Source organism: Choloepus didactylus, chromosome 13 (genome assembly GCF_015220235.1).
Source record: "Choloepus didactylus isolate mChoDid1 chromosome 13, mChoDid1.pri, whole genome shotgun sequence".
In the NCBI taxonomy this organism is placed as follows: domain Eukaryota; kingdom Metazoa; phylum Chordata; class Mammalia; order Pilosa; family Megalonychidae; genus Choloepus; species Choloepus didactylus.
Window position 1 is genome coordinate 78460614 of NC_051319.1, and position 24510 is coordinate 78485123.

A 24510-nucleotide genomic window follows, 5' to 3' on the forward strand; every position below is an offset into this window, starting at 1 on the left:
TCTTTCATTAACAAATATTGCAATTTCACAATAAAGTTAAATGCATTAAAAAAGTCTACACTTCTGAGAAGTCGAAATTGTCAGCGCAGGAGCCTGCTTTAAGTGTTAAAAAGTTGATATTCCAATTAGTTTAAGGAAAAAAAATTCCTATAAATCTTTAAAGAAACAAGCTTGAATTTTAGAGTCTCCTTTGCTCTTTAGGTCACAAATGCGCCGATCAACTTTGTGTACATTTCCGTGCTTTTGTGCCTTGACTAAATCTGCCCAGTCGCCAGCTTTGTTTTTCTTCTAAGTATAAGCTGTATCTGCAGCACAATTTAAAGTTAATTTGAAGCAGGGTCTATATAGCCGTCAGCAAATATGTTATAAGCTTATTATTTAATAGTGATTTCTGGGTAAGGCCAGCATCTCCTCCCCAAATCCAAATATAAAAGCTGAAATAGTATTTGTTAAAACTGTCATTTTGAATTTGTGGCCCAGATTGTTTTCTGGAGGCGTCCTGGGCTGGAGGCTCTGTTGCTGCGCCCAGCTGCAAACACCCCGAGCACGGCAAAGCTTCTCGTGTGGCCAGGGGCTGAGAGGCTCCAAGCCGCTCAAACCGCCTGCTTCCCCCATACAGAGCTCCAGCCGAGTCCGCTCACGACTTTTCCACATTGTAAAATCGTTTGATTTATTTGTTTGGTTTGGTTTTGTTTTTAGAAGCACTGCAGAAATTATTTCCTACTGGCAGAGAGGGCATTTGGTGTTGCACTACATTAGTTTCACATCATTAGTTTAGGGTTCTCAAACTCAAAATTTTAAAGTATATGGGAAGCTTCTAGGGACCTCAGTTCTGAACAGAGCAGAACAAATTAAGCCTGATGGATTCCTTTCGCTGTCTGTAATGAGTGGGGATGCACAAAACAGTTCTGTGGCATTGCTGAAGGGGTTCCCTCTGTTAGTGGTAGGAAATGTTAACGTTATTTATAAGGAGGAGAAATTCCTCTGATTCTAAGAAAAAAACAAAAAACGAAAACCGGGTAATTTTGTTATCACTGCTTGTAGCGACAAGCCAAGGGACTGCGAAGACAGCCATGGCCCTGTATCTCTACATTGTCCTTCTCACTTTCATCAGCCACTTCCCACTTCTGGCTTTTGCTCTTTACGAATTATTCAAAACCCGCCTGCAGACAGAGGACAAGCCCGGAACGGTTTGGCCCTGGCCTGTGGTCTGCTCTGGGGGAGGCAGAGTGGGGAGGTGGCTCGCACAATGGGGCCGAGGTCAGCGGCTGGGGCAGCATCCGCGGCCGGAAGGGCCGGAGTGGGTGTGGATCGGCCGCTGCAGGGGAGCCTGGGGGAGCCTGCGCCGGGAGGCTCGGACTTCCCCGGCCTCGATCTCCCGCAGCCGGGTCAGCACCAAGCGAGCGAAGGCCCCAGCGGGGAGATGCGGGACTCCCGGACTGCAGCGTCTCCCACGAGCACGAGGTGGCCAGAGGAGAGCCGCCGATCCGCTCACCACAAGCTCTTTTCTGCGCCTTCCTCTTTCTGGCTGTTGCTGTCGCCGGTGTCTCTGTTCTCCCCCCTTGAGTTTGAGCGCGAGCGAGACTTCGGCCTTTGCGGGCCACAGCTTCAGGACCCGGCCGCAGCCCTCAGGTGAGTGCTCCCCGAAGCTCTCCTGCCACCTGTTGGCCGCCGGCGGTGGTGACGCTGGGTGGAGAAGCGCTTGTGGGAACCGCGCGGCTCTGGCTTTGCAGCGCCTCCAAACCCTGTCTAGAATTCTTAATAACCTCTCTGCTGCAGCTGATGCTCTGGGTTATGGCAGACCCTCAGATGTCTCCTGAAGCCCCTTCTGTCTGGTCTTCTCACGTTTCCTGGGCCCCTGCCTGGCCAGGCCTCCACGAGTGAACTTGGGAACGTCCCCAGCCTACCTGCCCGGAGTGTGACGTTAGGGCCCTGTGAGGATGCTGCTTATCCTGGCGCTCCTTCTGGGCAACCATGGAGCCAACTGAGGGCTGAGGGTGTTGTTGAGAAAAGCCAGACCATCCGGAGTCCTCATAGTCCTTGTATGGTAGTGGGGCCTGGGAGGGCTTGGTGGGTGCTGTGTAAAATCCATGGTGGAGAGACGGGCTGAGTCATCACTTCCGCAGGGACAAGTTCCCCTGGCATGGCGCTGCTGCTCAGCCATGATGCAGCAGGGCAAAGGTGGTAAAAGTCAGCTTGTCTGACTCGGGCTTTCTTGCCATGGGCTCTTTCCTTTCTTCAGAGGGAAGTTTGAGGGATTATAGCCGAAGGTCGAAGAGAAGGGTGTAGGAGCTTCAGAACGAAGGAGAGTGCCATGCCTTCTCCTCCCTGGAAGTCATGCACCTTTCTTTGCACAATAAACTACCCAGAAATATCATAGATGAGCAGGTCTGTTCTGGGGAGGTGGATTCCTAGCTTCCAAGGTACTCCAACAAACAGATTTAGATTTTTTTCTACTTTGGCGGCCATTTAGGGCTTTTTGGTACAAGGCAGTGCAGCAGTCACTTTTCTGAACTATCTGAGGGCAAAACTCAACATCTTAAACTGTCCAAGTCTTGGGGAATGGATTTGGACTGGCTTTGAGGATGTCGTATGTGGTTCAGTAGCACTCAGAGTAGAGGATGAGTGTGTGGTGATAGTCGTTCCTATTTTGGGGAGGGGTCTCAGACCATGGCTTTCCCCCGGTTCCTGTTGGAGGGACTGAGAGTCACAGCTGTTGTTGGCCTGCAGACCAGCCTTTGGCCCAGTTGGAGACACAATGTTTTTTCATTCCATGGTAGTTTTATACACAAAGGGTGCGTCACTCTCTGCCCCACTCGCCTGCAGCGTACATGAGCATTACACACGGCAGCGGAGGTCTAGCAGGGCACCCGTGTTTGCTGTTCACGCAGCGTGGCTAGACTGCTCTTGCATCCTAATTTTGCCAACACAGGTCAGGCTGTTTTCACATGGCCTTCAGCTGATAGCAAAGGGGCAGACTTATGTCTAACCCAGGTAGCTTTTCTCCAGAGTTGGCAGTGAAAGCTGAGGAAGCCTGTTTTTAGGTGGTTGTCTTCTGGCTTATCTAAGGCCAAAGTGTTCTTAACTCCTGGCTCTGAAATCATGGAAAGAGACTGGTATTTGGCCAAATGGCAGCTGAGAACCCAGCCCCCAAAAGACATTTTCCTAGTCTAGGGGCTCATGTGAGCCCTGGGCTAGGGGTGATTTAGTTGTGTTTTCTCAGCTCACCTCATAATTTAATGTAGAAGAAATTCTTTGGCATGTTTCCTCCTGGGTGCAAGTGCCTTTGGAGCAGTTCTGTAGGGAGAAATGCCCTATAGTCAGAAATCTCCTTATGCCAGGTCTGTGCTTTCGGTAACTGCCGAGCGGCTCAGTGTAATCTCTTAGGTTGGCCAACTAAGGAGGGCGAGAAATCCAGGACTCGCATTTTTATGGAGAAGAAGGAATGTTAGGAAAGTCAGTAAACTTCTAGTCCTCGCGGCCCCATGAACATAAATAGAAGAAGTAGAAAAAACTCCAGCCAGCTGGTTATTTACCCCTAGCACAAAAGCAGCCTCTCTCCCATCACCTCTCTTTTATTTCCAGCCACTCTGACAAGAAATACATTACTGGCTGAATACGCTTTCTCACAATACTGTCCATCACGCAGGTATTGGGGACCAAAGGTAAGGCAAACTTTAAACACACCTGGCACGGCTCCTCCCGCCTTTGTGCTTGGAATGGCCTCCAGCCAGCCGGCCACCCTGTTCCCCATTCACACGCTCTCCAGAGGGGTTCTGACAGACCCACTTCTTTTTGTGGCCATGTATTATTCTAAAATCAGGCCATTCAGGTGGCTTGGGAGAGTTTGGTGAGCAGCCTTATCAGGCCTGTAGAGCTCAAAAGAGCTTAGAGCTGCTCAATCAAGAGAATTACCTAGGGGGGTGGGAAGACTCTGGAATCTTCACTCTCCTCTCACCTTTAGCAGCAAATAGAACAGGGTTTCTGAGGTCCTCGGGTGATACTACCTGGGAGTTGCTAACTCTGCAGATACTGTTTTACTAGCTTCTTGTGGACTCCTTGGGGGTTCGGGGCAGATACCCTGAGCTGCAGACGGTTTCCCCATTTTCTTGCATGTGGGATTGAAAGCCTGTCCCCAGAGTTGCGGCAAATGAAGAGAGAAAGCACTATTGGCAGATGCTAACTCTGTACCATGGCTGAACAGAGACTGCTGCCAATCTCCCTCACCCCAGGCAGATTTAAGACACAACTCAGTTGTTGACTTTCCCTATAACTGGTTAGGGCATTACCCCATCTGGAAGGAAGGAGAATGACTCCTTAGTCTTTTAGTCATGCACCCCAGCTGCTACAAGTTCATTTGTTTTAACTTTCCTTCTCCTGAGATAACATATTCCAGAGGTCAGTGAAAAGAAAATGTGGTCTTTTAAGTGGAAGTATCTTGGTTATGAGACTGAGCTGTTCAGGAAGACATTGATGCTTTCCTGGTTTGCAAAGCTGAGAGGTGATGAGACTATAGTGGCACTTTGGATTTAGGGCTGATGAAACTTTTTTTTTTTTTTTTTTTTTTTTTTTTTGTAAAATGCTGGAATTGTCTGTCATTATCAGTTGGGAAATTCATCCTACTGTTTATTTGTAGAGGAAGGAGAAATCAAAATGGACTTCAGGGCAGTCAAATGGGCCGTTCTTTGTCAAGCAATCACTTAACATTTGCTCTGGTCCTTGAGTGTCATTCCTATTAGCCACTTAATCCCCGTGAGAGGCCATGCTCTGGGTCACCCCATTTTAGAGATAAAATTCAGCCCTGCTTTTCTTCTCTGTGTGATCTCAGCATAGGCAGCTGAGCATTGCTTTGACTCCAATAAGGAGACCTCCGCTCTCAGCTCTTGTTATTAACTTGAACTGAAATTGCATCTTGACCTCAAATGAGATTCGAGAGCCCGGGAACAAATCCTTTGGAAGAATTAAAGATGACAAAGCTATCATCACAGATGTCAGGCCCCCTCTCCCTGAATTTCCATCCCACCTCCTCTTTCTCTTTCTTTCTCACCCCTGCATGCCTCTTGGGAATCATTTGGTATTCACCTGGCTGTGGGAGAGAACATTGTGAAATTCCAGAATTACTGCAGCAACTTGAAGACATGGAAAATGCAAACTCCTTGCTTGGTCTCTCCTGTCTTCTGCCAATATGATCTGATGGAGCCGTGGGTGAACTGATGCCAGATATAATCCAACAAAATAAATCTCTAAGAATATGAAATAAAAGCACTCATGCATTTTCTTTTTGTTTTCTGTACAAAAGCCATTCTGGGTATCTGAGTGGTGTCAGATGCAATAATACAGAATAAATCTCCAGGAAGAAAAATGAGTATAATGTGAACGATCACTCATTTCCCATTTTCCCTTCCTCTCCCCATTTTTATATTGGGTGAGTCACTGGGGTGGCTGCTGACAGTTCCTGTTGGCTGGCCAGAATTGGGGGGAATGATCACAAGGGCTTGCTAAGGCTTACGGTTGGAGCCAGATACACACAGGTCATGGAGCTCCAGCTGGGGAGAGTTGTGGGTTTTTGCCGTTTGGGCCACATCCACCCTGGCTGAAGGTCAGAGGGAGACCACACCCTTTAATTCCAGGCCTCCACAATGACCACGACTTCTTCAGGGGATCCTTTGGGTAGGTTCTTGCCAAGTGCACCCACTGTAGAAGCCCGTGAGCACTTAAGTCATACACACTCTTTGGGAAGATTTAACTTGATGAGTTTAGGGCTGAATTCTCTGGACCCTTGGCAGCAGGCTTCTTGGAAGTCTTGCTTATTTGCTAGTGAAGGGCAGTGTGATAGGGACACTTGCCAAATCGAGACCTTAAAAGGCCCTTTATAGTATGAGAACATTCTTGCCATTGAGTAATCTTAACTCTACGTTGATTTATCCTACTCTATCGTCCGTTCAGTTTTTTTTTTTTTTTTTTTTTCTTCCCCCTTTCAGTACAGGATCCAGGCCACAATCACATATTGCATTTAGTTGTCAGGTCTCTTTAAGTAACCTTTAATCTGGAACAGTTCTTCAGCTTTTCTTTGTCTTTCATGACTTTGATGTTTTTTTGAAGAACAGGTCAGAATACAGAATGTTCCTCAATTTGGGTTTGTCAGATGCTTTCTCATGATTAGATGCAGATTATGCTTCCCTGGAATCCTGGAATGCTGCATCCCTCTCAGGGTATAGTATCTGGAGGCACGTGCTATCCATCTGCCCCTCATTGGTGATGCTAATTTTGAGTTCCTGGTCAAGGTGTTGCCTGGTTATTCCACTGTATAGTTACTATTTTCCCTGCAACTAATAAGCAATCTTTGAGGAGATACTTTGACATGCAAATATCCTGTTCCTCATCAAAATTTCCCTCTTCCCCGCGAAATTTAGCATCCACCGATGATTCTTGTCCCAAGCAGTTTTCGGTGATGCTTACAAAATGGTGACTTGCTGATTCTGTTACTTTCTCCCTCATTTATCAGTTGGCATTCTCCTTTAATGAAGAGCCTGCCAGCCCTATCTATCAATCATCTATCATCTATCTATCTATCCATCATCAGTACAGTCGCATAGATTCCTGTTTTATTCAATGGGTTAAAGTATATTTCTATCATTTACTTATTTTTTTTATTGTGCTAACATAACACAAAATTTCCCATCACAACCATTCTTAAGTATACATTTCGGTGGAATCAATTACTATCATAATGTTGTGCTACCATCATTGCCATCCATTACCAAGACTTTTTCATGACCCCAAATAGAAACTCTGTAGCTATTAAGCAGTAATTCCCCATTCCTCCCTCCCCCCAGCCCCTATTTTCTGTATTCATTGATTTGCTTATTTTAGATATTTTCTATAAGTAGAATCATATAATATTTGTCCTTTTGTATCTGACTTATTTCACTCAACATAATGCTTTTGAGGTTGATCCATGTTGTTGCATGTATCAGAACTTCATTCCTTTTTATAGTTGAATAATATTCTGTTGTATATACACACCACCTTTTGTTTACCCATTCATCTGTTGATGGACATTTGGGTTGCTTCCATCTTTTGCAATTGTGAATAATGCTGTTATGAACATTGGAATACAAATATCCGGCTGAGATCCTGCTTCCAGTTCTTTTGGGTGTATATCTAGAAGTGGAATTGCCAGGTCATGTGATAAATGTGTGTTTAACCTTCTGAGGAACTGCCAAACTGTTTTCCACAGTGGCTGTACCATTTTCTAGTCTCACCAGCAATGTACAAGTGTTCCAGTTTCACTGCATCCTCCCCAATACTTGCTATTTATTTATTTATTTTTACATTTAAATAACAGCCGTCCTAGTAGGTGTGAAGTGGTATCTCAGTTTGGTTTTGATTTGCCTTTCCCTAATTGCCAATGCTATTGAGCATTCTTTCATGTGCTTATTGGTCGTTTGTTTATCTTCTTTGGAACAATGTCTATTTAAGTTCTTTGCCCATTTTTAAATTGGGTTGTTTGTCTATTTTATTGTTGTCATTATTTATTTTGATGCTCAAATTATCCCAAATTTAGCAGGTGTGATCCTTTTCAATCTCTGCTTCCATGGCCTTTCTTTCTTTATTTTTTTTTTTTTAATTTTCTTTTTGTATTAGAGAAGTTGTAGGTTTTCAGAAAGACGATACAGAAAATACAGAGCTCCTATGTCTGCCCACCCCATTGGTAACATTTTGCGGTAGTGTATTACTATTGTTACATTTTATGTAAGAATATTATTGTAATTGTCCTATTAACTATAGTCCATAGTTTACATTAGGGCTCACTGTGTCATGAAGTCCTATATTTCTTTTTTAAAATTTTTATTCCAGAAACATATATACAACCTAAAATTTCCCCTTTCAACAATGTTGTGCTACCATCATCACCATCCATTACCAAAATTTATCCATCTCCCCAAAAAGAAATGCTGTACAAATTAAGTATTAACTCCTTGTTTCCTACTCACATCCGTGTCCCTGGTAACCTGTGTTCTAGTTTCTGAGTCTATGAATTTGCTTATTGTAATTATTTCATATCAGTGAGATATACAATATTTGTCCATTTGTGTCTAGCTTATTCCACTCAACATGATGTCTTCAAGGTTCATCCATACTGTTGTAGATATCGGAACACCATTCCTTTTTTGTGGCTGAATAATGTTCCGTTGTGTGTATATACCACGTTTTGTTCATCCATTCATAAGTTGTTGGGCACTAGGTTGCCTCCATCTTTTGGATGTTGTGAATAATGCTGCGATGAATATTGATGTACAAATATCTGTCTGAGTTCCTGCTTTCAGTTCTTTTGGGTATATACTTAGGAGTGCAATTGCCCAGGTCATGTGGTAATACTAAACTTTCTGAGGAACTGCCAAACTGTCTTCCACAGCAGCTGCACCATTTTTCCATTCGCACCAACAATGAATGAGTGTACCTATTTCTCCACATCCTCTCCAAATCCTATTCTGTCCTGTCCAGTCTAGTTGGTGTGAAGGGATACCTCATTGTGGTTTTAATTTGAATTTCTTTAATGGCTAATGATGTTGAACTTCTTTTCATATACTTATTGGCCATTTGAATGTATTATTTGGATAAATGTGTATCCAAATGTGGCCCATTTTTAAATTGGGTTGCTTGTCTTTTTGTTTAGTTGTAGGAGTTATTTATATATTCTGGATACTATACTTTTATCAAATACATGGTTTCCAAATATTTTCTCCCCTTCTGTAGGTTGTCTTTTCACTTTCTTGTAATAACCTTTGAGGCACATAAACTTTTAATTTTGATGAAGTCAATTTTATCTGTTTTTTCTTTTGTTGCTTGGGCTTTTGGTATAAAATCTAAAAATCTATTGCCTGCTAAAACGTCCTAAAGATATTTCCTTATGTTTTCCTGTGAGAGTTTTATAGGATTAGCTCTTATATTTAGGTTGTTGAGCCATTTTGAATTAATTTTTTATATGATGAGAGGTAGGGGTTCACATTAATTCTTTTGCATGTGGAGTTCCAGTTTTCCCAGTACCATTTGTTGAAGAAACTGTTCTTTCCCCATTGAAAGGACTTGGCACACTTGTTGAAAATCAACTGGCTGGAGATGAGTGGCTTTATGTTTGGATTCTCAATTTTATTCTATTGGTCTATATGTCTATCCTTATGCCAGTACCATGCTGTTTTTGGCTTGGTAGTCAGTTTTGAAATCAGTAAGTGTGAGTCTCCCAACTTTGTTCTTTTTCAAGATTGTTTTGGCTATTCAGGGGGCCCTTACAATTCCATATGAATTTTTTTTTTCATTTTTAAAATTCATTTTTATTGAGATATAGTCACATACCATGTAGTCATACGAAACATACATTCAGTTGTTCACAGTACCATTATATAGTTGTGCATTCATCACCAAAGTTAATTTTTGAACATTTTCATTACCACATACACAAAAATAATAAGAATAAAAATTAAAGTGAAAAAGAACAATTAAAGTAAAAAAGAACACTGGGTGCCTGTTTTTTTTTGCCCTTATTTTTCTACTCATTCATCCATACACTGGACAAAGGGGAGTGTGGTCCATATGGCTTTCCCAATCACATTGTCACCCCTCATAAGCTACGTTTTTATATAATCGTCTTCAAGATTTATGGGTTCTGGGTTCCATATGAATTTGAAGATCAACTTTTCTATTTCTGCAAAAGAGGGTACTGAAATTTTGATAGAGATTGCATTGAATTTGTATATTGCTTTAAGCAGCATTGACATCTTAACAATATTAAGTCCTTCAGTGCATGAACACAGGATCTCTTTCCATTTATTTAGGTCTTTAATTTCTCTCAGCAATGTTTTACAGTTTTCAGTGTACAAGTCTTTCACCTTGGTCGTTAAATTTATTCCTAAGAATTTTATTCTGTTAGGTGTGAAGTTAGGTTATTGATTTGTGACCTTTTTTCTTTTTTAATGTAAGCATGTAGAATTATAAATTTCCCTCTGAGCACTGCCTTTGCTACATCCCATACATTTTGGTAGGTAGTGTTTTTATTCTCATTCATCTCAAGCTATTTCCTAGTTTCTTGTGATTCCTTCTTTGACTCTGATTGTTTAATAGTGTGTTGTTTGATTTCCACGTATTTGTATATTTTCCACTTTTCCTTCTGTTACTGATTTCTAGCTTTATTCCATTGTGGTCTGAGAATTTGTATGATTTCAGTATTTTTAAGTTTATTAAGATTTGATTTTTGGCCTAATATATGGCGTATCCTGGAAAATGTTCCATGTGCAGTTGAGAAGAACATGTATTCTGCTGTTGTAGGATGGAGTGTTCTAAATGTGTCCACCAGAGCTAATTGATTAACAGTGTTGTTCAAGTCCTTGATTTCCTTATTGATCTTCTGTTTAGATGTTCTATCAATTATTGAGAGTGGTGTATTGAAGTCCCCAACTGTTACTGTAGATCTATCTATTTTTCCCTTCAATTCTGTCAGTTTTTGCATTGTATATTTTGGGACTCTGTTGTGAGGTGTATGTGTGTTTGTAAGTATTACATCTTATTGCTAGATTGGACTTTTATCAATATATATTATCCTTCTTTGTCTCTTGTAGTCTTTTGACTTAGAGTCTAGTTTATCTGACATGAGTATAGCTCCTCCAGCTCTTTTTGATTATTGTTTGCATGGAACATCTTTTCCCACCCTTTTGCTTTGAACCTCTTTGTGTCTTTGTACCTAAAGTGGGTTTCTTTGTAGACAGCATTTAGATGGATCATGCTTTTTCATCCAGTCTGCCAATCTTCTGTCTTAATAGGGAAGTTTTATCTGTTGACATTAAAGGTAATAACTGAGAAGGAAGGAGTTACTTCTGCAATTTAGCTATGCGTTTTCTGTATATCTTATATTTTTTTTAAGTTACAGATGTTGTGGGTTTATGGAAAAATCATGCATAAAATTCAGGGTTCCCACATACTACCCTATCATTAACACCTTGCATTGGTGTGGTACATTTGTTACAATTGATGAAAGCACATTTTTTTGTAATTGTACTGTTAACTATAGTCCCTGATGTAACTTAGGGTTCACTGTTTGTGTTGTGCAGTTCCATGGATTAAATTTTTTTTTGTTCTAGCAACATATATACAACTAAAATTCCCCTTTTAACCATATTCAAATATATAATTCAGTGCTGTTCATTACATTCACAATGTCATGCTACCAATACCACCATCTATTACCAAAATTTTTCCGTCTTCCCAAATAGAAACTCTGTACCTTTTAAGCCTTAACTCCCTATTCCCTACCCCCTCCCCATCCCTTGGTAACCTATAAACTAGATTCTGAGTCTGACTTTGCTTATTCTAATTATTATATCAATGAAGTCATACAATATTTGTCCTTTTGTGTCTGGCTTATTTAACTCAATATGATGCCTTCAAGGGTCATCCATGTTGTTACTGAGATCAGAACATCATTCCTTTTTATGGCTGAGTAATATTCCATTGTATGTATACATCAATCCATTCATTGGTTGATGGACACTTGGGTTGCTTCCATAATTTGGCAATTGTGAATAATGTCATTATGCACGTCAATGTGCAAATACCTGTTTGAGGCTCTGCTTTCAATTCTTTGGGGTATATATCTAGAAGTGAGATTGCATGGTCATATAGTAATTCTATACTTAACTTTCTGAGGAACGGCCAAGCTGTCTTCCACAGAGGCTGCACCACTTTACGTTCCCACCAGCAGTGAATGAGAGCTCCTGTTTTTCCATGTTCTCTCCAACAATGGTAACTTTCCATTTTTTTTAATAGTAGCCATTTTAGTGGATGTGAAATTGTGTCTCATTGTGGTTTTGCTTTGAATTTCCTTAATGGCTAATGGTTTTGAGCATCTGTTTATGTGCTTTTTGGCCATTTGGGTATCTCCTTTGGAGAGCTATTTATTCAAAACTTTTGCCTGTTTTTTTTTTTTGTTTGTTTGTTTTGAAATAAATTCAAAGTTATAGGAACAGTTGCAAAAACAATACTAACCCCATACACAGAATTCCATCATACCCTGACCCCCTCCCCCGATAGCTCAATCCACCAACTTTAATGTGCTGTCACATTGCTATTTCTTTCCCTCCCTCCCTATCTATCATCCATCATCTATTGCTGTCTTCTGAACATATGAGAGCTAGCTGCACACGTCCTTGAACTTACACTATAATTCACATATACGCTTCCCATGAACAAGAACATTCTTTTATGCAATCCCATTAAGCGCAGCTAAGAAGTACAAAAGATTCAACAATGATATGAAGCTTACATTCTATATTTCCTTTTCCTTATGTCTCAACTGTGTCCCTTTGAGCCACCTGTCCTCTATCCTCCAATCTCATCCAAGTTCATCCTTAGTATTCAATTGTCATCTATTTAGACTGTCTTTTTTTTTTTTTTTTTTTTTTTTTTTCCAATTGTGGAAACATACATACAGCCTAAATCTTCCCATTCCACCCCCTCCCTAGTCTTCCATTAGTGGGATTAATCACATTTAGAATGTTGTCATGCTCCTTTCCCATCATCCATTACTAAAAATTTCCCTTCACCTCAAACAGCAACCCTACACTCATTTCTTAACTCCCCATTTCTCTTAACCCAAACTCTACTTTTCATCTCTATGGTTATATTCTCTGATAATTTCTTTGTGTTTACTGTGGGGCTTAAAATTAACCTCTTAAATCCATATCAGTCTTGTTTTTTTTTGATACTGCCTTCACTTCAATAGGACACATAAACCATGTTCCTATACTCCTCCATTCCCCTACCTTTATATAGTTGTCTAAAATTACATATTTTACATTGAGTTCAAAACCACTGATTTGTCATTAGAGTTTGTGTATTTTATATCATGTAGGAAGTAAATAGTGGAGTTACAGTTAAAAAATTATTGACTTCTATTTGTATTGTATCGTTGGAGAATGTGCTTTGAGTATATTCAATTTTTTTTTTTTAATTTCTTGAGGCTTGTTTTATGTCTCAGCTTATGGTCCCTTCTGGAGAAAGATCCGTGATCACTGGAGAAAAATGAGTGTCCTGGTGATTTGGGATGTAAGGTACTATATATGTCTGTTAAAATTCTCTATATATCTTTCTCCTTTCTTTGTTTCTCTGTTGGTAGGGCTCCCTTTAGAATCTGAAGTAGGGCAGGTCTTTTATTGGCAAACTCTCTCAGCATTTGTTTGTCTGTGAAAAATTCAGGCTCTCCCTCAAATTTGAAGGAGAGTTTTGCTGGATAAAGTATTCTTGGTTGGAAATTTTTCTTTCTCAGAATTTTAAATATGTCATGCCACTGCCTTCTCACCTCCATAGTGGCCATTGAGTAGTCACAACTTAGTCTTATGCTGTTTCCTTTGTATGTGGTGAATTGCTTTTCTCTTGCTGCTTTCAGAACTTGCTCCTTCTCTTCAGTATTTGAGAGTCTGATCAGAATATGTCTCAGAATGGGTTTATTTGGATTTATTCTATTTGGAGTTTGCTGGGCATTTATGCTTTGTGTATTTATATTGTGTAGAAGGTTTGGGAAGTTTTCCCCAACAATTTCTTTGAATACACTTTCTAGACCTTTACCCTTCTCTTCCCCTTCTGGGACACCAATGAGTCTTAAATTTGGATGTTTTATTTTATCTATCGTATCTCCGAGATCCTTTTCGATTTTTTTGATTTTTTTCTCTATTCTTTCTTTTGTTCTTTCATTTTCTGTTCTGTGGACTTCAAGGACACTGAGACGTTGTTCAGCTTCCTCTAGTCTTGTATTGTGAATATCCAGAGTCTTTTTAATTTGGCCAACAGTTTATTTCCATAAGATCTTCTATTTTTTTTATTTACTCTTGCAATTTCTTCTTTATGCTCTTCTAGGGTCTTCTTTATGTTGCTTATATCCTGGGCCATGGTCTTCTTGATGTCCTTTAAATCCTTTGCCATGTTTTCATTCCTCAATTGTAGTTCTTTGATTAATTATGCGAGGTACTTTGTCTCTTCCAATATCTTGATTTGTGTGTTTGGAGTTGGATTCTTATTGTCTGGTTTTATCATATGCATTAAGATTTTCTGTTGTTTTTGGCCTCTTGGCATTTGCTTTGCTTGATAGGGTTCTTTCAAGTTGTTAAAAAAAAAAAATACCTATCTAACTTTTCAGAAACACAGTTTGGTGGCATACACTTTCTCTAACTACCCAGCAGGTGGCGTCTGTGAGTCACCTATACCCCTCAAGTCAGTTCTCCACCTTGTCCCCGTGGTGTGTGGGGAAATGATTCTTGTGGGGTTCAGTTGGAGAACTCAGTTTGGGTGTGTTGCTGGAGCCGTCTGCTCTGAATATGGGGTATGTGTATGGGTGGCCAGGGAGGAAGGACAGTTTTAATATTCAAATCCCCCAGGTTCCCAGGGATTCAAGGCCACTGCAAGTTTCATTTCAGCCCCAGGCCCTCTCTCGCACGGTCCCACAAACCACTGGACTTGGCGTAGTGTCTCTGGGTTCTCCGAGTGGGTCCCCCCGCCCAGCCGTGATCCTCCAGGACCTCTGCGATGGAATGCCGTGCTACGCCACCAGTGCGTGCCGACCCTCAAAGGAAGCCCCAGGCCACCGGGCCGTGCCAGGATGCTTTCAACCTGATGCAAAGATGGCCGAACAGGGCGTCTCAACCTCCCCCTCCTTGCACAGTTCCTCCTTTCCAGCTCCAGGATAACTGGCAGGGCTCTGGGCTGTGGGCACGGCCCTGGGCAGGAGTTTATCCAGCCCTCCGGGGAGCCAGCTGCTAGCCGCAGGGTTTCTTTCTGCTTCCGGCTCTCCTCTCTGTTCCCCCAGCTCCAAGGGTATCTGCAGCGGGCTATCTTCCAGGCCAGACACTGAGAGGCTGGCCCAGCCCCTTCTTGCTGTGTTTTACTGTGTGGTTCCCACTATCACAGCTGCAGCTGCTCCTGGGTTCTTCCTGTTTTTTTTTTTTTTTTTTAAAAAAAGAGCCCGTCGGTCTCCAAATGCCAAACCCTGGCTTTCCCAGACTGCCATGCGACTGCGGGTCTTCCAGCCAGCTTACTCACTCGTTTCAGAGTGCAGACTCCAGGTTTCACCAAGTATACAGCCTCTGTGGAACTAGAAGACCTCGTCCAGCTGGCGCATCGCTGTAACTGAAATTGGGTCACTTTCTGGTTTTTTATCTACTGTTTTTCACAGAGGTGTATTTTTGCCCTGTCTCACCTAGCCGCCATCTTAGTTTCTCTGCCTGTTTTTTAATTGGGTGTTTGTTTGTTTTGTTTTTGAATTGAATGATTTGCTTATATATTCTGGATATTAAATGCTTATCAGATATGTGGTTTCCAAATATTTTCTCCCATTGTGTAGTTTGTCATTTTACATTCATGATAAAGTCCTTTGAGGTACAAAAGGTTTTAATTTTGATGAGGTCTCATCTGTTTTTTTCCTTTTGTTGCTCATGCTTTGGCTATAAAGCCTAAAAAAACATTGCCTAATACAAGGTCCTGAAGATGCTTCCATACGTTTTCTTCTAGGAGTTTGATAATTCAGGCTCTTAGAGTTAAGTCTTTGATCCATTTTGAGTTGAATTTTGTATATGGTGTGAGGTAGGGGGCCACACTTATTTTAATAGTAAATGGGCATCCAGTTTTCCCAGCACCATGTGTTGAAGAAATTATTCCTTCCCAAGTGAGTGGACGTGTCACCCTTGCCAAAAATTTGTGCTGTAAATGTGAGGGTTGAGTTCTGGGCTCTCGTTTCTATTCCATGGTCTATATTTGTGCCAGTACCATGCTGTTTGGATTACTGTGGTTTTGTAAAATGTTTTAAGATTGGGAAGTGTGAGTCCTCCAACTTTGTTTTTCTTTTTCAAGATGGCTTTGGCTATTTGGTGAGCCCTTACCCTTTTTATTAGTCAGGGTTCTGTAGGGAAACAGAACCAACAGGAGATACGTGTAAATATGAGATTTATAAAAGTATCTTATGCAGCTATGGAGATGCATGAGTCCAAATTCTGTAGAGCAGGGTGCAAGAGTCCCAGTTCCATAGGGCAAGTCATCAGCTGGCAACTCTGATGAAGGTCTTTGATGAATTCCCCAGGAGAGGCTGGCTAGCTGAAGAAGAAATAAAAGTTCTCTCTTCTCCCTTGAGTCTTCAACTGATTGTATTCTCTCATTGTGGAAGATACTCCCTTGGTTGATTGTAGATGTAATCAGCTACAGATGCGATCAATTGACTGATTTAATAAACCAGCCTTCTGATTTATTAACCAGCTATGAAATGTCCTTGCAGTAATGGTTAGGGCAGTGCGTGCTTGACCAGACAACTAGGCGCCATCAACTGGCCAAGTAGACACATGAATCCAACCATCATACACCTCCATATAAATTTGACGATTGGCTTTTCCATTTCTGCAAAGATGAGTGCTGTAATTTTGATTGGGATTGTGTTGACTCTGTAAACTGCTTAAGGTAGAATTGACATCTTAACAATGTTTAGTCTTCCAATCCATGAACAAAGACTGTCCTTACATTTATTTAGGCCTTCTTTGGTTTCTTCTAGCAGCGTTTTCTGTGTACAAAATCCTTTACATTCTTGGTTTGATTTATTCCCAGGTATTTGTTTCTATTAGTTGCTATTGTAAATGGATTTTTTTCCCTTGATTTCTCCTTCTGATTGTTTATTGCTAGTGTATAGAAACATTACTGATTTTTGGATGTTGATCGTATACCCTGCTACTTCACTGAATTCATTTATTAGCTCTGGGAGTGTCTTTGTGGATTTTTGATGATTTTCTGTTTATAGGATCATGCCATCTGCAAATAGGAAACTGTTTTACTTCTTCCTTTCCAATTTGGTTGCCTTTTATTTCATTCTCTTACCTAATTGTTCTGACTAGAACATCCAGAACAATATTGAATAACAGTGGTGACAGTGGTCATCCTTGCCTTGTTCCTGATCTTATAGGGAAAGCTTGCAGTCGTACACCATTGCGTATGATGTGGGTTTTTCATATACGGCCTTTATCATGTTTGAGGGCGTTTCCTTCTATTCCTAGATTTCTAAGTGTTTTTATCAAGAAGAGGTGCTGGATTTTGTCAAATACCTTTTCTGTATCAATTGAGATGATCATGTGGGGTTTTTCCCCCTTCATTCTGTTGATGTGGTATATCACATTAATTGATTTTCTTATGTTGAAATAGCCTTGCATACCTGGGACAAATTCCATTTGATATCCTAATTTGTTATTTGTCTTTAGATTTTGCTTGAGTTATTATTTTTCTATGCACAAATTTTATTATTTGTTTTGTTGTCAAGGTTATCAATTTTTTATTACTTCATCTTTATTTTCATTTGTAGTTGGAAAGCTTTGCTACAACTAAGTGATAGAAGAATTCTCTACTATTAGTATAGTTTAATTTTTTACACTTAAATCTCTAATCCATTTGAAATTTATTTTTGTGCATGGTATAAGGAAATGATCTAATTGTATTTTTTCCCCAAAAGGCTATCACGTGTACCAATACTATTTATTATAAAATTGATCTTTGCCTGAATGATTTGAGATACCACCTTCATTATATACTAGATTTCCACATGTAGTTGGCTTTATTTCTGGACTTTCTACATTATTTCATTGGTTAGTCTCTCCCTTGATGTGCTACTGCCATCAAGGCCTGTAATATTTTTTAATATATGGTAAGGCTAGTTTCTCCTTACAGCTCTTTTCAGTGTTTTCTTTCTTCTTCTTGCATGTTTTTTTAATATATGGTAAGGCTAGTTTCTCCTTACGGCTCTTGTTGGTGTTTTCTTTCTTCTTCTTGCATGTTTATTTTTCCATATGAACTTAGTATCAATTTGTCTAGCCCCAGAAAAAGCCTTTTTAGTATTTGTATTGGTATCACATTTGATTTAGAAATTAATTTAGGGATAACTAACATCTTAATGATGACTAGACGTCCTGACCATAATAAGGTGTGTCTTTTCCATTGGTTCACATCTAATTTTGTGTGCCTCAAGAGTATGCTATAGTTTTGTTCACAGAGATTTTCAACATTTCTTGTTAAGTTTATTCCTAAGTATTTTATCTTTTTCTGTTGTTATTGTAAATGAGGGCTTCTTTCCTGTTTTATCTTATAACTGGTTATTATTTGTGAATATGAAGGGTATTAATTTTTGCTGTTAATTTTATATCCTACCACCTAACTGAATTATTTTATTGTTTGACTTAGTTTAATGGTTCTTAAAATCTGGGCTGGGTCCCCCTTGGAGTTTCACATGGTCTAAAACATTTTCATGAAAATACTAAGGCATAATTTGTCCTATTCTGTTCTCTCTCAAGTGTACCAAAGAGTTTTCCAGAAGCTACATAATTTGTGATATCATAACAGATTACATGCAGAAGCAGATATGAAAATCTAGCTGCTTTCTATTAAGTGTGACAATAAAGAAACGATGTTTTTCTTCTCCCTAGAAGCCTTTGTTTATGGTTATTTTTTTAAAAATAAAAAAATATTTTAAATAAAAAATTTCACATTTATTGTTACTTTTAAATGATAATTTTTCAATGTTTATTAATTCATTTTAAATTTCTAATCCAGCAAATAGCAGTGAATGTAATCCACATAAACAACAGCTTTTTAGGTCCTTGTGGTAGATTGAATCATGTCCCTCATGAAGATATATTCAAGTCCTAATCCCTGGTCCTGTGAGTGTGAACTCATTTGTAAAAGGGATCTTCAAAGACCCTATTAAGATGAGGCCAAACTGAAGCAGGGAGGGCATTAATCGAGTATGACTGGAGTCCTTATAAGCAAAGGAAATTTGTACAGAGCAAACAGAAGGAATGGGAGGAGATAGAAACTGCTTGCCATGTGCCGGAGGCAGAGATTTATTGCCAGCAAGTCCAGAGTGCTGCAGACTTCGGAGAAGGCATGGCCTGCTGATACTTCAATTTTGGACTTCTGGATTCCAAACTGGGGGCCAGTAAATTCCTGTTATTTAAGCTGGCCAGTCTGTGGTACTTGTAATGTTAGCCATGGAAGACTCAATTTTTTCGGAGTGTAAAGAGGTCTGAGATCAAGGATCAAAAAGTGCCGAGTTAGTTTTAACATTCGATTCTCTAGGTTTTCTAGATATACTACCCTATCCTCTGTAATAATTAGTTTTCCTTTTTTTTTTTTTTTTTTTAAGCCAATACTCATGCCTCTTATTGTTTTCTCTAGTCTAAGTTCACTGGCTAATACTTCCAATGCAGTGGGACTAATAAAAAAAAATGTCTATCCTTTCTTTGTTCTTGACTTTAGTGAGAATGCTGCTAGTGTTTCCCCATTAAGTAAGATGCTGGAATGCTGGTTTAGGACTGTGTGTATTGTGTTATATTTACTGATTTTCTTTCTCTACTTGATGTGCTGCCTTTGTTATTTAAAAAACTCTTTTGGTATTTAGAAAGGTTTGTATTTTTGATCTTGTGGTTGCCTTTTATAGTGCCCTTAATTGCTCCTTTACTTACTTAACATTTACTATCTGGTTTGTCTGTTTTAAATGGTATCTTTTAGCTCCCACCTATTACCTGAACAACAATCAGTGGTCAGATTCTATTGCCCCCTTTCTCTCTCCTCTTTGTTCCCATTTTAAAAGTTAATGTTTTCTACATTGTCACAACACGTAAGGTTTATATACTCTTCTGATACCCATGACCTCACCATTATTTCAGTCTTAGCTCTAGAATTAAATGTATTAAGTGTTCACCTTTAGTACTTTTGCTGAAGTTTCCTCAGTTATCTCTTGGTTGGATGAAGTTTGATCGGATAAATGCTGGCTATAAAATCATTGGCTTGTGCTTTCTTTCTTTGAGTGTTTTAAAAATGCTGCTCCACATTTGTTCTGTTTTTAATGTTTCTCTTAGGTATGATGCCAGCCTAATTTTCTTATCTGAATAATAATTTGATACTTTTACCAGGAGGCCCTTTTTTCTTTTTAAGTCTAATATTTTTACTAAGATAGATCTTAGGTGATCATTACACATCAATTTTCCAAGTCACATAGTTGGTCTTTTCAATATGTTGATTTAGGATTTATTTCTGGAAAGTTTTCTTGGATTATTGTTCTAAACACTATTTATAGTCCATTGTTTTATTTTTCCTGTTCATAGACTCCAATTATACATATGTCAGAATCTTCCCTGCCTGTCTTCCATTTCAGCCACTTTCTCTCTGATCTTTTTTACTTCTTTCTTAATTTGTTTTCATTTTCTTGGGTGTTTTATTACCTGTTTTTAATGCCCCTTATTAAATTTTCATTTGCTTCTATTCTCTCTCGGCTATCTTGTAATTTATTCTTCATTTTTGAGATCATTTTTTGCCTGTTTTTTTTTCAATATCTTTCCTGAGTTTGCATTTCTTCCTGTTTTTTTTTTTTTTTTTTTTTGTTTTTTGTTTTTCATGTCTATTCTTAGTTTTTAGATCTGAGTCTGGTATTGTTTTGTAAATCTCCAAATGCTTGTTTGATAATAGTTAATTCCATTTGGAATGTTATGTTACTGTTTTCTTCTGCTTCGTGGTTGATTTTTTCAGGACAGAATTTTCATTAGCTTAAATGTTTTGATTCATATTTTCTCTTTTCTTATAGTAAGTGAGTTGCAGTTGGTCTGATTTTTTTTTTTCTATTCCTTGGCATTTTGTGAAAAGTGTTCCTATTTCAAGAGAGTCCTCTTCTTTTAGTAAAGTGAACTGCAGTTTATTGAATGGATAGTGGTGGTAAGGGAGAGGGGAGGGCCTGGTGTATTTTGTTTCTCTTTTTTCCTACAGGATTCTTAATTTTCCCTCTTCATTATTTTCCATCACTGCCACATCTCTAAAGAGCAGCACCTTTTCTCTATTTGTGTCCTTCTCTCCCAGAAGTAATGCTTCTCTGATGTTGCCACCTCTGATCCAACTCACTTTCAAGTACTTTCCCTGCAGCTGGTGATGCAAACTACCAAGTGTCAGACCTGTGTTCATTATTTGGCATTTAGTGTTGGACTTTTTCTTTCTGAGGTGGTTCTGTCTGTGCTTCGTCTGTGTCCTTCACTCCCCTCTCTTCTTTTTCATGGAATTTCTTAAGATTCTCCCCCCCTTACCCTCTACAATCATAGAATTGTGGTAGTGGTAGAGCTCTGTTGGAATTTGGTGCTAAATTTGGAATAATATGCCAAGGCATGAGTTAATTTTGTCATTTTTGTACTCTTTGTTGATATTAGACCCTCCTCCTCCTTTTTCAGATATGAGGAGTGATTTGGATTTTGGATACCTCCATTGTCTTCTAAATATATTGCTGTTTGAACAGTGAAAACATTGGTTTTCAAAGAAAACTTTTCCATTTCAACAAATTCTTTTTAAAAATTTCTTGCATTAATATATTTGCTGCTGATAAGGACCACTAAGTATGTTAATCATGTTTTCATTTATTTTTTAGTGGGAAAAATGCCCATGGTGGAAGGTTTTAGAAATATTTTCATACAAGTAAACCTCTCCTGGTAGAGAGACTACCAGGTGTAAAGGGAATTGCTCCTCCTAGAACTACTATCTTGTTGAAATCATTTCATTTTTAATGCTTACATTTTCTCCTGCTCTTTACAGTTCAGGAACTCCTGCTCTCATCTTCTTTGCCAGTCACTGGCATTTTATTAAATATTTGGTAATTTTTTAAAAACATCAAAAGCAACAACAAACCCAATTCTGTAATCTTACATTTTTCTCTTGAGGGAGATGATTACAGTCTGAACTGTCTTTTTTTTTTTTTTTTTTCACCTTTACAGGTTAGAAGAGTCCTGGTTATTATTTATTCAAAATTAAAAGTTTATTTTAAAAAATAAAATTCAGGACAGCTACAAAAATAATACAAAATCCATACAGAAAACTCCAACACACTTCCACCCAGATACCCAGATCTACCAACTTTTAACATTTTGCCATATTTGCCATATTATTCTATATATCCATCCATCCACTCATCTATTTTCAAAGCCTTTAGAGTAGGTTATATACATCATGCTGCCTGAATAGTTAATACTTCTGTGTACTTTTCCTAAGAACAAGAATATTCACTTAGGTAACTGTCTTGAGTACAGTTATGAAGTTCGGGAAATTTAACATTGATATCCTCACAGTCTATATTCTAATTCTATATTTTATTCCAAGTTTGATATATTTTTCATATGTCCTAATAATGTCCCTTTGGGCATTTTCTCCTCCCTTATTAGATTCAGTCTAGGATGCTTGACTCTCATTAGTGACTGCTAGCAAGAGAATCACAAAATCAGATTGACTTCCTGATGAGGTAACCACATATGCATTGCTTCTTGGAACTGCTGATTTGGTGACTCCATTAGTAATTTCATGGGGCTTTGGTTGCTCATTTTCAGTAGATGTTTTTTCCTAAGAGACTCTTCATGAAACACGAGGGGAGGATAGGCAAAGATTATTTGAACAAGAAACAAAACCATTAACCATAAAAGAAGAAAATTGATAAGTTAGACCATATTAAACTTAAAAACTTAATTTCATCAAAAGACACAATTAAGAAAATGAAAATGTAACCTCCAGCCTAAAAGAAGATACTTTTAAAATTGACTTTTGAGAAATGACTTGTATTACAGTATGTAAATAATTTTGACAGATTGATAAGAAAAAAATTTACAAAAGATTTGAATAGACACTTCACAAAAAAGAATATTCAAATCACCAAAACCATATGAAACTGTTCAGTTTCATTAGTCATCAGGGAAATGCACATTAAACAAGATACCACTGCAAAACAACCAGAATGACTAACATGAAGCAAACCCAGATAATACCCAAGAGTTGGCAAAGATGTTGAAAAACCAGAAATCTTCTACCTTTTGGAAAACCGTTTGTTAGCCTCCTTATGATCCAGCCGTTGCATTCCATTCCAAGGTATAAACCCAGCAGCAGTGCAAGCACATGCATGTCAGTAGACCTGCACTAGATGTCCATAACACCTTTGTAATAGCTCCAAACTGGAAATTACCCAAATGTCCATCAAGAGTGGAGTGGATAAATAAACTGTGGTATAAATCCATACTATGGAATACTATAAAGCCATGAGAATGAACAGTCTGCCACTATATGCAGCAATCTGGAATGAATCTCACAAATGTAAAGTTGTTCTTTAGTAAAGAGGAAAACAAACAACAAAAAAAAAGCGGGAAATATTCCTATGGCTTTATGTTAAAAACAAGATCCTATGCGTTCAGGATGGGTTGGCAAGGAAACCCATTGCTAGTGGATACTGGCGGGCCTCTGAGCCATGGACCTGGGGCAAATGGGAGGGGCAGAGCCTCGACCTGAGCACAACTAAAGTCAAAGATGAGGTCTCCGAACTCTCAGAAGTTCTAGCTTTGAGAACTCCATTGTTTTAAGTTAACTTTAAATTAGCCATACAATATAGAAAGATAGTTTCCTTGTGAGTTTAAAACATTGCAATTGTTTTGATATCTTGGATTTTCTTTAAAATAATAAGGTGGTAGGTTATGGGTGGGGCCATAGATGAAACAAGGTTGGTTGTGACTTGATTGTTGAAATTGGGTGATGAATACTCAGAACTTTGTTATGCTGTTCTGTCTACTTTTGTATCTGTTTGAAATTTCCATAATAAGTGTGCATACAAGTAGAATGGCTATTATTTTAAAAATAGAAAATTACAAGGGTTGGAGAGAATGTGGAAAAATAGGACCACTCATTCATTGCTGGTGGGAATGTAAAATGGAGCAGCTGCTGTGGACGATAGTTTGGCAGTTCCTCAGCAAGTTAAATGTAGAATTACCAGATGATTTGGCAATCCCGCTACTAAGAAGAATTGAAAGCAGGGCCTCAAACAGATATTTACACATCGATGTTCATAGCGGCATATTCACAATTGCTAAAAGATGTTGTTACTCATCTACCCAAGTGTCCATAAACTGATGAGTGAATAAACAAAATGTTGTGTATACATACAATGGAATATTATTCAGCTGTAAAAAGGAATGAAATTCTAATTCTTGCTACAATGTGGATGAACCTTGAGATATCATATTGAGTGAAATAAACCGGGCACAAAAGGACAAATATTTTATAATCTCACTGATATGAAATAATTAGAATATGCAAAGTCATAGAGTCAGAATCTAGAATATAGGGGATGGGAAGGAAGAAGGGAATAAGGAGTTAAGGTTTAAAAAGTCCAGAGTTTCTATTTGGGATTACCGAAAAGTTTTGGTAATGGATGGTGGTACTGGTAGCACAAACATAGGGAACATACTGGACAATACTGAATATATATTTGATTGTGATTAAACGGGGAAATCTTAGTTATATATTTTACTAGAATAAAAAATTTTTAAAAATCCATGGAACTGTGCAATATAAACAGTGAACCCTAAGTTAAGCCATGGCCTGTAGTTAATAGTACAATTATAAAAAGGTGCCTTTATCAATTGTAACAGACGTGCC

The 24510-nt window shown here is 38.9% G+C and overlaps 1 long non-coding RNA gene across 1 annotated transcript in view; it reads left to right on the forward strand.

Moving 5' to 3' along the window:
• The first annotated feature begins 1348 nt into the window (after positions 1-1348).
• The window catches only part of LOC119507573, a 71432-nt gene continuing 48270 nt past the window's right edge, over positions 1349-24510 (forward strand). Inside the window, exon 1 of the long non-coding RNA XR_005211315.1 lies at positions 1349-1632. This is a non-coding gene — a long non-coding RNA (uncharacterized LOC119507573). The remainder of the gene's footprint in view (positions 1633-24510) is intronic.